General features: G+C 29.3%; 1 long non-coding RNA gene across 1 annotated transcript in view; it reads left to right on the forward strand.

Annotated features, from left to right (window-relative positions):
* The first annotated feature begins 1,950 nt into the window (after positions 1-1,950).
* LOC107993041 (uncharacterized) overlaps positions 1,951-14,041 on the forward strand; it is a 51,646-nt gene continuing 39,555 nt past the window's right edge. The window contains exons 1-2 of the long non-coding RNA XR_009831580.1: positions 1,951-2,210; positions 2,335-2,393. This is a non-coding gene — a long non-coding RNA (uncharacterized LOC107993041). The remainder of the gene's footprint in view (positions 2,211-2,334; positions 2,394-14,041) is intronic.

Consider the following 14,041-nt stretch of genomic DNA (forward strand, 5'->3'; position numbering starts at 1 on the left):
TATATGTTTTATTCGCGACTCCAGAGATGGCGCTGCCTGTCTAATTTTTATCCTATTTCTATACTTCTTCAATTATCTGCTTTCTACATTTATTCTTGGCGCGTCAATTGAACATATTTTCATCATTTTTCTAGGTGTATTGTTAATCTTTAATATAAATACGGATATTATATTCTCAATTTTATAATATATATCCGATGCGAATTTTTTAGACACTAATTTACGATAACGATACGATTTACAAACATATTTTTATAATTTTTTAATTATTGAAGTTTAATTTTAATTTCAATTATTACTAACGTTGCAATCTTATTCTGAACAGAATCGGTAACGCTGAGAATGACACTGGAATGATAAAATAGTACATGAAACAAGAAAAAAAAAGAAAACATCGAACGGTTAAATCTTTTCTATATACTTCGTCTGCGGTAAAAAAAAAGAAACGCGATAATTCTCTTCAAGAACAATAAAATAAATTATCTCTCGTTAATGATACATGAATTACTCAACGCTGAAATATCCGTCGAACATTTCTAATCGATGCACAATAAATCAAAAGCCACCGACAAGTCGCGCCTCCATCGGCCATGTTTCCAAGCAAATCGTTCCTCGGGTCGCGGTTCCATTCACTGGCATTGACGTCACTGAAAGCAACCGAGGTCCCGGTAAACGTGTGCACAGGCGACCGTTAGGCAGTAGCATCCGCAAAACTCGATCCTTGGGCAGAATCTGGTTGCGTCACGCGCCGATACAAGCGAATGGACACACGGACGCTCGTCTCGAAGTCTGGCAGTTCTTGATGCAGGCTTCGATCCCGGCGAAAGATGAGCAAACTCGAGATCCGTGAGAGATTCGCCGTACTTCCTCGATGGAACGACTTTTCTGACCACTTCTGCACGAACGGTATTGCGCTTACTAAGGAATCATTCTCGATCGATCTCTCTGCCTAACCATATTTTTTTCAAACAGCCAATATAAGGCCACGAAGATGCGGATTTTCTTGCTGTCAAGAAATCCCGTACAGGGATCATCTTTGATCGATCGATATTCCCGAATGGACGAACCATCTTTGAATCGAAGCGCTTATTTTTCTTTATTTTCAGGTATAGCTTTGACTGGCACTGTCTATATGTAACATATAATCGAATAGATTAGGAATTTTTACAGGGATGGTGAAGAATTTATAAAAGAGAATTGAAATGACGATAATGAGATTAGTAATATATATACAATACAATATCTTTTTTAATTGATATTTAATCAATTTGCTCTTTTTTTATTATTTTTTTTATCATAAATTTAATAAATTTTATTAAATATAGAATAATATTTTTAATAATGTCTTAATTTTGTTTAATACAGAATAATATTTTTTATTATTCTTTAAATGCAAATAAATTTTGTTATTAATAAAAAAAAATTAATTTCACAATTTATAATTTTTATTAAATAGAGAAAAAAATATCATTTATTGCATATTTAAAAGACAAGTTTCAAGAAGCTATTACAAAATCGTCAGATTAATCGCACAATTAAAACCGTGAGCACATAAAAAGATATTTAATCGCATTATCTTATCAGCAATTACACCATTATTACTGGAATAGTGGCATGTGGAATTGTCGCAAAAATATTATCCATTTATTACCGTTGATAAATCGTTTTAATAAAAGTTTCATTTAAACACATTCTTGTCGATCTTATACGCTCATCGCGATATTCTTTTTTGAATTACAAATTCCCGCGTATAGAATCGCGTGCCATATGCAGCAATAGTACTGCGCGCGCAGACTTTATTTTCTATGTCCTTGCGCAGAATCATACGATTCCCGCGTAAAGACACGTGACACCATTCCTTGAGTTTTTCGAAGCAGTGATTTCTAGGTTATCGATCTTTTCATAAGGAGCAACACAATAGACTCACGATTTCTGTAAGTATCCATTTACATTTATGAATAATTTCGCGCGATCTGCAATTCCGATAAATAGGTACGATTTGAAAAAGCATCCGCTCTGAACGATTGACAGATAAAATTCTAACGGAGTCTCAGTGTTGATCGGGCAACCTTGACAGTCTCGGTAAACGTGGAAACATTGTTAAGGTTTCCCTCGATACTTTCACTTTCCTTCCTCCTTTTTCGCGGCAAGTGCACAAACCCGTTGCAAAGATCACCGCGAACACGTGCTCCTACGCTTTGATGCTAACGGTAAATCCCGATGGATTTCTCGTTTCTTCATTCGAAATCGATTTCCAACGAACGTTGACCGTGTTGCTAACCTCATTTCTTTTTCCTTTTTCTTTGTTTTATTTTCATTTATTCGTTATTTCAGATCGTGCAACGTTCTTGTTTGAAATCCTGCTCCACTGTCAAATAACTAACCTCTTAATTGTAAGTAAGATTTGTACATATAATATATATTGTACATATATTTGTATTCAATGAATCACCATTGTATATATTATTACTCAAAAGTTTAGATTTACTTTTAGATTTACTAATAAGTAATTTCATAAATAAATAAATAATTTCTAATTTCTTAGTCTGTTTCAACTTAATTTTACAATAACGTTACATTGTGAATTATTTAATAAATTTGTACGAGTCCATTTTGATATTTTCAAATTAAAAGATCTATATAATCTAATCTATATAATTGTTTAAGGTATTATTATATTAATAGTTTTATGACATAAATATAAAATGAAATAATTCTCTAATAATCTTATTAAAGATAAAAATAAAATTACATTATTTTTTATTTTATATATAATATATATCTTTATACATATATATATATTAAAAATAAATATAAAACTTTTGGGCTATAATATTTAAATAATCTGATAGAATTCTTGAAAATTATTATATTATATGTAATTAAAATAAAAAGGAAAAATGTTTTATATTATATGATTCTATAACAATTTTATATTTTATATATATTTTATATATATTATATATTATATATATATTATATATTTTATATATATATTTTATATATATTATATATATATATAATATCCACTTAATCATCATATATAACATCCACATCATCTATATATAATATTATATCTGCAATTAAACTATAAATAATAGATATATAATACATATATTTTATTGTATTATGTATACTTCATTTATAAAATCTGTTTATATTCAAAATGTTTATATTTAAAGAGATAAAAAGTCTAATTAACTATCACAAAACATTTTAAAAATAATATATATATATAATATATTATATATTATATTATAATATCCGTTGGTTCGAGATGAAGGGTTAGTTTCTCATGAAATTTCGCTCTTACGCGGGTTTCCTTGGCAAGCCTCGAAATTCTAGTGTGTCGGGATATCGTATTCATAAGGCACGTATATTAATGGACGTACGGCACACGGTGCTACACCGGTGCACGTGCAACACATAAACCACTTCCTTGACAAGACCCAGTTTCGATGTCTTTCGCGTATGTCGGTGCTTAATTATGCTAAAAGAGCATTTACACGGGTGCAACGCGCTGGTAGAAAAAGAAAGCACTTCCTTTTTAACTTATTTATCGATCGTCGATTATTTATATGCAAATTTTTTGCGAATGTCTTTCTTTTTTTTTTCAATTCAATTGTATTTGGAAAATGTTATAAAATGTTATCGAAGGAATTTTGCAATTACGATTAAAATTAAATTAAATTTAATTTAGTTTATTAAATTTAAAAATTTTCAATAGATATATAATATTAGCGTTGTTCGTGTCTTATTGCAAAGATAATTGTAGTATTATAAGAACGTAACATCATTAAAATTATTATAATAGACAAGAAATATAAAGAGTAAGATTCTATAATCAGTTAAGAGTTAATATTTTATTATCTATATACTTTATTATTAGAATTAATATTAATTTATCCGGGAAATGATAGTAAAATTATAAAAAAATGAGGTTAATGTCATTTTTCTTCTAATGTTGTTTTTCAGTATCCTGTCTATTATAAACAGAATTTTGTAATGAAAGATCATAAATTAAAATGTGCTGAGGTATTATTCTTCGTTAAATTATTTCAAGATTTTTTATAGCGACTTATTTACGTGAAATATTCAATACATTAATCATCTTTTTTCTGTTCTATGTATTGAATTTCATCCAATTAAATTTATTTCTTCATCAATCTTTATTTTGCGATGAATTTATCACATAAAATATTTCTTTGTTTAAATATATTTTATTATTTCGTGTCAAAATTGAAAACAATATCTGCATACAATTATTATTGATTGAAAAAGAGATAAGGAAAAAATAACATGGGAATAACGTTAAAATTAAAAATTAACATAGCAAACAACACTTTTTTTAACTTTGCAACTTCGAATGGCCTCGGCCTTCGCGTAGATGGCGCTTGAATACTCGCAAGGCTGCCCAATAAAAGGCGATAAAAGCCCAAAAACCATGCAAAGGCGGCGGCAATAAATCACTCGACAGGACCGTTTTCTCGCAACCTGCAATTTAAGCTCGCTCTTTAAACTCTCCATTAAGTACTCGCCTCGTCGTTTTCAATATCTTTTCGCGGCTCTCTCGTCGACATGTTTTTAATGTGTATTTCGCGACCAAGTGTTTACGACTTTTATTAACGCTCGCAAAGATCCTGGACAATCCATCGAGGACTCTTCAAACAGTTTGTATTCTCACACATATTGACTTTTTGCTCGTCGATTACCACGACGTTTTGTCGTGTTCTTTGAAGGGGTTCTCCGTCGACCGATTTTTCTTACGATTTTTCGTGTTTCGTGAATTTTCTATAACTCTCGTCGTAACAGTTCAGATACGAATGATAGAATTAGATATTCATCAAATTTAAATTTATTCCCAAAGCTAATATTTAATTTTGGAGAGTTCAAAAATTAGTTAAGTATAATCATTTCAAAAAGTATTTTAGATATCAAAGTATAGAAAGCCTCGTTAAAATAGAGAAGTTCAATCTTCGAATCTACTTATTAAGATGATAACATCGATACCCAGTAAACAGAGAATGTTGTAAGAATTCAAAAATCATTGACGTGCATTACTTTTTATCTTTTTATTTAAACTGTAAAAAGACAAAGAAATGGCAATTAAAAATCGCAATTTTTTGCATGAAATTCCAATCACGATCTCCCTTCGTCAAAAAGGTGTTTCGAAAAAGACTCAGCGTCTTCCGCCACGTCGTTCTTCATTGTTCGTCCGACTTGTCGGTCGAGCGGTAACTCGCTTCGAAAACCTGTCGACGGTCTTGTTTTTACGGTAGCGGAGATATCATACGGGTGTCGGTCACTTTCTTTTCACCGGCTCTGGGACACGCGGTTTTTCGTACACGCCTGTTCCACATCCTTTGTTCGCTAATTATACATTGGTTGTACGTGGTACATAACGAAACTAGATCAACAGCGATCAAAATTGATCGTGTACTATTATTAATCTCGATCGATGTCAAAGTTGACAATCGTGAGGAGAATTATCGACGAAATAATTGCAATATGTAATCTAACAATTTCTGCATCTGGTTCTCCTTGCTTTGTTTTTTGTTAATATATCTAATAACATATTAGAATAAATTTAAATCTCAAAAATTACGATTATACGAGCCTACGTTTTCTTTAATAATATTTTCTATTTCATTCGATCGCGATCTATCCAATCTTCGTCATTCGAAATTATACAATTTAAAAGATGATAATTCAATTAATAACAAAACTTCGCAAGAGATAAGATAAGAACGACGAAATCTGGCCATCCCTTAAATTCGAGCTTTTCGTACAGCATTCGATGGACATCCGAGAATATAATTTGATATCATCATCAAGATTGCGAACGGATGAAAAAAATTATTCGCAAAATTGTTTAGAACGGAAATGTGTAGGAGCAAATAATTTCGCAGATAATTCCATTGATAAGGTCGAAACGTCCCGTGGAAACGTTAGAACGAGGGCGAGCGTTAGAACGATAAGTAAATGCACGCCTTTAACAGCTGTTCCGCTAATGATAGCTGCTTGAAAATATAAATCCGCTCGTTTTTCTAATTACACCTTGGTTCGTGAACGCTCTCGCGCTTGTTCCGCGATCCGATGAGCCCGATAAAGCGTTCCAGTGAGCGCCACGGGATCTCTCCGCTCGCTTTGTTCTTGTCCCGCCGCGCGCGAGCAAACACATATTTACTTTCAGTCATCATCCCGATTTCATAAACCGGTATCCCGAATGGCGTTCTCGGGCCATTGTATTTTCATCTGTTCGACGCGAATATTGTATTGTATGCAGCATCTGTAAGTTGTTTTATTAGAGTGTTAATTGTTTTGTCGGCTGGTGCAAGAATAATAATAATAATTATTATTATTTTAATCTTATATCGGAGTAAACGGAGTAACTTGATTATTTGAAATGTCTCGTTTGTTTTATATGATTTTAATTTTTTTTCTGGAATATCTCTTGAGGTGAAATCGATGTAACTAATAACGTAAGATACAGGAAAATTTTTGATGTAATATCTTTTAGAGATCATATTTGTAAAAAGAATTTTATAAAATTGTTTCATGTTTTTAAAATAGATTATCTGTTGATAAAAATAACTTCATGTATAATCTATTATACTAATTTTTGTCGAAATCAAAATTTATAAATTTGTACATTATGTAAATTTTCTTCCAATAATGTTCATTTATTCATAATGATTCAAGTTTGGATATTATCAGAGTTTAGCAATATTATTATATTATTCAAGTAAAAGAAATTATATAATTTTATTATAGAGTTAATTGTATATATTAAATTAAAGTATCAAATAGTAGCATTGATTGATGCAATGGCACTCATGATTGCATGCAATATTCTAACATTTTTGTAAGAACTGAATTAACATAATTGAAAGAAAATTTTTTGTAGGAAGTGAACTAATTAAGTTGTAATCAGCAAAAAATTTAGCAATAAATATCATATCTTAAACTGAAATGATACAGTAATACATTTTTATCTCTTATCATAAAATTATATTCTATCCTAAAATTAATAAATATTGCTAAACTAAAGCAATGCTAAACTAATCAATAGTTTTACAGTGATTGATGTAATGTATTTAAGTTAATAATATTCTACAATAGAAATTACAACTAATTACAAGGTATATAGTTGATAGAAGAAATAGTAGAGTTTCCTAATAGACGCATATAGTTTCCTATAATTCTTTTTTAGTAGAGATTGCATTATACCATTAAGATAGATTAAAGGTATAATTGATGAAAAAATTTCGATTAATAAAGCGGTAGAGACTTGGAATCATTTTCTATTTGGAATAAAAATAAATAAAAATTTATTCGTGTAATTCATCAAATGTAATATTGTCAATAGAAAAATAGATAATTCTACATCTTTCCAAGATTTATTAAAAATATGATCTACGTAATTACATACATTTTCTATTTCAAGTAAAAAATTACCCAATCCAATTTTATCTATATAGATAATTTCCTCGATCCATCTAATAATTAACAAAAATTATCATATTAAAAATTAAATAAACTAAAATTGCCCAATCCGTGTTCGTGATGTTTAATTGCCTCGATCCACCACCTCGTGCATCACCGATCCGATACGATATCGATCGAAGTTTATCTCGACATTTTCAGTTAACAGGTTAGATAAACGGGGATAAAGTCAAGCGATTTTTTTCTCTTCTCCCGCAACTTGCTTTTCTGATTTGCATTCGGAACAGAGAAACCGTGATACGCCGCGACAAGCCGCTGCTCGCTAGTCGTTTATCGGCCTGGCCACGCGAGACCGCGTGTACCACCGATCTCTCGGTGTGTACTGTTGCACCGGTGCACCCGTGTAATTACGTTTACAACGGCGCACCGTGTACATATGTACGTGCCGGTTGTAAATTTTTCACGTTTCATAATTATACGCCTGTAACCGAGGCACACAAGCCCGATCTAATGTTACATTTAGCATTGCAGCCTTATTCTCGGGACTATATAGCCTGCACGTCCGTGGAAAACCTTGATCCGATATCGCAACGATTTTATATTGGGCGCGGAGCGGATATTATCCGCTTGGGATTTAACGTTTTGATAACGAAATGCTCTTTGTGAAAAATTTGATTCGTCATATTCTTCATTACTTCGAGATTTAACCGTGTCGATTTGCGAATGCGAGGTATTCTTCAATTAGGATATTATTGGGAATTATTTTTGGATTATTTTGGATTGGGCTGTTGAAAGGATTGCAGATAATAAAGAGGGAGAGGAGGAGAAAGATACTCCTATTTTAAAGAGAATAAATTGCATTTTAATTGTAAATAATAATAAGAAGAAGAAATTTTACAATTCTTATTTTATTTGTTCTTCTGAAACATGTGAATTGTGTATTAAATAACTATCGTATGAAAAAAGTATTATTTTTTTTGCCAATTGAAATTAATATACATACATATATCGTAAGAATCTATTAAAAGAAGAATTTAAACAAAGACTAGAAAAATGTATGATTTAACGTAACAATCGTGGTAATAATAAGAATAATAATTGGCAGAATGGAAGAAGGAGATAAATCTTATTGCTTGTTTGAGATATTTGCAACGATGTGAAGAGAAAATTTCCGAGAAAAATGCACCAGTTGTATTTACAATTAGGTACACACCAGCTGAGAAGTGTCTGTTTCGGCGTTGAACTTCGTGCTGATCTTCTTGATTCATTGCGATCACCGTTATTCCGGATATTGTCTTCCTAATAAAGAAGCGCGCAGCTAGTAATTACTTTGGAAATCGTGGAAGAGGTATGATGAGAGTAGAAGTTAGATAGAAAAAAAAGAGTCCGTGATTATATATGCGTCCATGCAGATTTTTTTTAAATATAATATAGATCTGAGATACACAAAATAGAAAATGGAAAGATAAAAGATTTAAAAACAATCTTTTAAAATGCATGTTTTTGTAAAAGTATATGTAAAAGTGTATCGTGATATAAATTGTGCAATTTTTGAATATCTACAAATCAGATTGGATATAGAATTAATAATAAAAAATGAAGAAGATAGATGAAATATTAGATTAGAACTCTATAGATAATATTAACACGCCAAGTTTCTTTTTACTACTATAAATCTGACAATTATAAACGAATCATTCAAATCATACAAAGATTCCATGTTTTTCATAAATAGTGACTACAATAGAAATACATCGGGGATTTAATGGCACGAAGAAAATTGAATTTTAATGCCGTCTAATCCGAGACCTCTATTTTACTACATAAACCGCAATTAGCTTAACGGTAATCCATCACAATGCCTTTAGAACAAGTTATTACATCCTGTACACGATAGGATTACATGTATCCAATCTGGTTGACAATCAGAAGAACTTTTTTTTACTCTTCCACGTCTATTGCATGTTAATTAGCCACGGTATAACGTGATTTATTGATTATATATCATATAATTATCGGGGATACTATAAACGAAGTTATCGAGAGAGTTGGACCGTAAACTGAAAGATTGTAAAGATGAGTATCTCTCTTGGAGACGTTCGAAGTTTCTTGGAAATTTATCAACATTTTAAACGAGGATTGGTTGCTTGTGAAAGGAAAGGAAAAAGCAAGGAAAAAGAAAAAAAAATTTGCAGAATCTTATCGATAAATTCCTTTACACCCTTTACGTCGATTTCTATCCAATGATTCGTACAAGACATATATATTTGGAATTTTAGAATTGTGAGATAATAAAAAATGATAGAAACATGTGTGTAAAATAAATGTACATCTAATATCAATTGTTTTCACATCTGTTTAAATTGGATTACTAATAAATTTAATAGAAGTTGAAGAAATTCGAAATTTTTTTAATTACGTGAATACGTGATTCAATATTTTTTTTTGTAATTTCTTATCAATCTAGAATTCACAATTTTTTTAACGAGTAACTACTTTCAATATGAAAAAATTATAAATGATAAAAAAATTATATCATGTATAAAAAATTGTTGACTCTCAGAATATTTTCATAAACATAAAATTATGTAAATAATTAATTATCGAAAGATAGAAATGTATGAAAAAGTATTTTAATTAGCTTGAAAAATTGTTATCCGAGAGAACGATATTTCATATGCATCATATTACAAAGTAAAATGGCGTTAATATGAAAACCTAACGTCGACTGAATAATTTAGTTGCAACCTGGAAATCAACTTTATTCCTCGTATCTCGATAAAACGTCTTGAAGATGGGTTGTGCGTTATAACTCAACCGGTCAAAGAAATGATATCCGTTCTTCCATCACGCTACATCACCCATCTAATGCCTTTTATCTGTAATTTGTACTTTTCTTTTTTCATCCCTTTTCTTTTTCGCCAAGGAATTTACATTGTACGTATGAAAATGCGGGAAAGTTATGATTTCATATCTTTTTATTGAATTGAAAATCATAGCCTGTTATTCATAGATTGGAATGTAATAGGAAATGATTTTATGAATGAATTGTCTGTAACGTGAGATTTATAGTGAATTATTTAATGAGAGAGAATGAGATGCTGTAGAAAATTTGATACTTGATACTGATGAGTTTGCATGTAATGTTATGATGAAAATTGATTATTTAACGGTAACTACATATTTATAAACTAGTGTAATGAAGTAGAATATATATTTGTTTATAAACTAATATTATAAACTAATAATGTAGTAGAAATGATATAGATATGTTTAATTGTGTTATAAAGATTCAATTTTATTATTTTTATTGCAAAATATTGAATATTTAGATTATATTTTTGATATATTGAATTATTAGAATAATTTCTTTTTAAATATCTATAAACATCTAAAATTTTTAGAAAGGATTTGTTTTTCAATTAATTCGCATTTTCGAGATTTTTCTATCTATTTTATAATTTCGAAAGTTTCGTCATCAATTATTTTTCCTTCTTTCATAATTATTATTGTTTGCGGATATTTGTGAAAGTTACGTCAAGACAAAGAGGAAAAAGAACGAAAAATTGGCATCTATTATAGGTTAGGATCTGCGACAAAGACTTTTTGACGCGCATGGCTGCCTTTTGGATCGCATCGTAATTGTTCCTTCGTAGATATCTATCAGTCTACCTCGAAGATATATTCTTAGTTAGTGTCTCTGAAAAGTCTCTGACAGTCAATTTGTTTAGTCGAATTTAATTGGAACTTCGATGCATTTGTATGCAGTGAAAAATTTTGATGAGAAATCATTGAGAAACCATTTTGCGTTTACAATCGGCAGGGAAAGTTATATTCGAATATTTATTGATAAAAAAATGAACGAGGACGATTAGTTGGTACTAAAAAGATTTGTTCCTTGACTTTCACTTTTCTTTGTTATTTCATTGCTCATAATGAATGTTGTAATCGTGTTTTGGTTCATTTATAGTTTTTTATAGGTTAGGTTGGATAAATCAGAAACAAAATTTATCTTTGAAAGTTTTATTCAATTAAATTATCGTTGTTGAATATTGTATATAATTTTATACGTATTTCTTTCGTAATGCAAATTGAAATCTTTGTAAAAGTTTTAAGATTTTGATGTTTCATGTTTTGAAGTTTACGTATAATGATTTTATATAATTCAGATAACTTTCACCTTTTCTTATTAATGTTTATTATTTTACCATGCAATTATAAATAAAAAAAAATATTAATTGCCAAATATTACATTGGAGATTGTTTCCACCTCAAGGAACGAAACACAATACATATAAGGATAAAGAATTTTATCAGCTTCTTATTATCTAAATCATTGTATAAACTTTAAGTAAGTTAATAAGTTTAAGTGATGAGTTCAATCTCATGATCGATAACAGTAATAAAAATATGGATCGTTAACGACTCATCTTCGACTTATCTCACAATCTACAATATAGTTAATGACTAATAAAATTGCTCTTCCAATGGATGAAAGTTCGATCGGCAATAATTTTATCGAGTTCTGTTTCCATCGCGTAAAAAATTGTTCCGTTGATGATTCTTGTCTCAGATAGCATGATCCATATAATTTTGGCGAACATGCGCGATCGATAATACGGAGAGAAATTTCAGTCGTAAATGAATGAACTTGTTCGTTATTTTGTATCATCCTTTTATTTTTATTTTTTTTTTTTTTACATCTTCATCGAATTAACTACTGTTTCATCTTAATTGGCCATGATCATTAATGCGCCATTAACGTTTCACGTTGACGCAAACACGTTGTATCTGGACAATGATCGGATTCACGTTGAGATTGTCTGAGCTGACAATGTTCCACGAATAATTTCACTGAATATATTTATATAGGGCAGTGTTTCTCAATATTTTTTGAATCGTTCTTTTAAAGTAGTCAGTTTAAATTTTTTTTATGTTTGTTTCTTATGTTTGTAAAAAAAAATCAATGTTGGAGTTAATAGTAATTTTATGTTCTTGAGATATTTGTAATATTAAATGTAGTATATAACTCTATTTTTTTTGTTTTTTTCTTTGAAGTAAGATTTGGAAAAGTTAACATGAATTTTGTAAAAATTGAGAAATCTTTTAATTTAATTTGAGAATGGAATAAAAAAAATAACAGAATTTAAGAATTTAGACTACTTTAACTAAAGAGGATAATATTGGAATGTAGTTATCTTTAAATTTAAATAAATTTTCAAAATTTTGAAAATTTAAGAATTTCTATAAAAAATTCTCTTAAGAGTTCTATAAAAATAACGTTTAACTAAAAATAATTGCAATCTCCTTGAAGTTATTATGATTCACAGATATAATAATTATTAGCTATATTTTGCATATATTTATTTACAATATTAAAAAGTTAAAATTATTTCATATTTTTCTATGATAAAAATTTCTCAATTATTAACTATTTTAATTATTGGAATATTTTAAAGAATTTTTATGAAAGTTGTTATACCATAAGTACTCCACTTTTAATGATATGAATATTTATTTCCTCAAACCTGTTCTATCATCGATTTGTCACTAATACAACATTTTTCATAAAAATATAATAGCACCTGAACATCTATGATAACATACTGCAGATTAGTTCTTCTTGATTAGCCTTAATGTCGATTATAGTCACACATTTTCCATGCTATTCCAGTTTGATCGTTCTTAATCGTGATTAATTACGTGTTGTTAATATTTTGCTTTTTTATTATTACTTAAACAGTTTGCGATACCGTTAGGATATAACGTTAAAGTTAATAGTTTTTTTTTGATTATAAAAAATTATTTTAATCTTTGATTGGTTATAAATAATCCATAATTGTTTAAAGTGTTAATTGTTAATATTGTCAAATTATAAGATACAAGATATCTTATAATATATTATAAAGATATATTATAATGTATTCATAAATGTTAAACGAGATGGAATAACATTTAATTCACAAATTATGATCATCTGTATTTAAAAATTACAATGTTCTATTGTAATTTTTTTATTTTTCAAAATGTATTGAAATATTTAAAGTTTTAATTTTTATTTTAAATAATATTAAAAAATTTTATATACTTTTTTGAGATTTAGAATAATTCATTTTTGGTTGTTGATTAAAAAAATGTTTCAAAGGGAATTTAATTTTCATCTACGTACATTTTGAAATTTTAAACAAGACATGTTAGACTAAAAAGAATAATATGACTCATTGATATTTGTTAAAAATTAAATATATGTTACGAATTCGATTCGAAAGTCTTTTGGTCGAAAGAATTCTTCCTGAATATCCCTTTTTGCAAACCGTTAGCACGGTTTCGGTTCTTTTGGCGAGCTTGATCCAAGAAAAAACGAGCCGAATGACATTCAGTTTTTATTCGAATCTTCGTGTGTGTCAAGGATCTAATTGAAACCGGCTTCATGCGACCATCAAAGCAGGGAAAGAGAGCGTCAAAAAGCGAAATAAAATTAGGGGCTTGGGAAAAAGTCGACAGTTATTTCTCAATTAGTCAGATTGACGTGTCTTGATAAAAATACGCCATGCGTATTTTTTTCATTCGTAAAATCACAATCGTAATTTGAAAT

This window comes from Apis cerana, linkage group LG10 (genome assembly GCF_029169275.1).
Source record: "Apis cerana isolate GH-2021 linkage group LG10, AcerK_1.0, whole genome shotgun sequence".
Lineage (NCBI taxonomy): Eukaryota > Metazoa > Arthropoda > Insecta > Hymenoptera > Apidae > Apis > Apis cerana.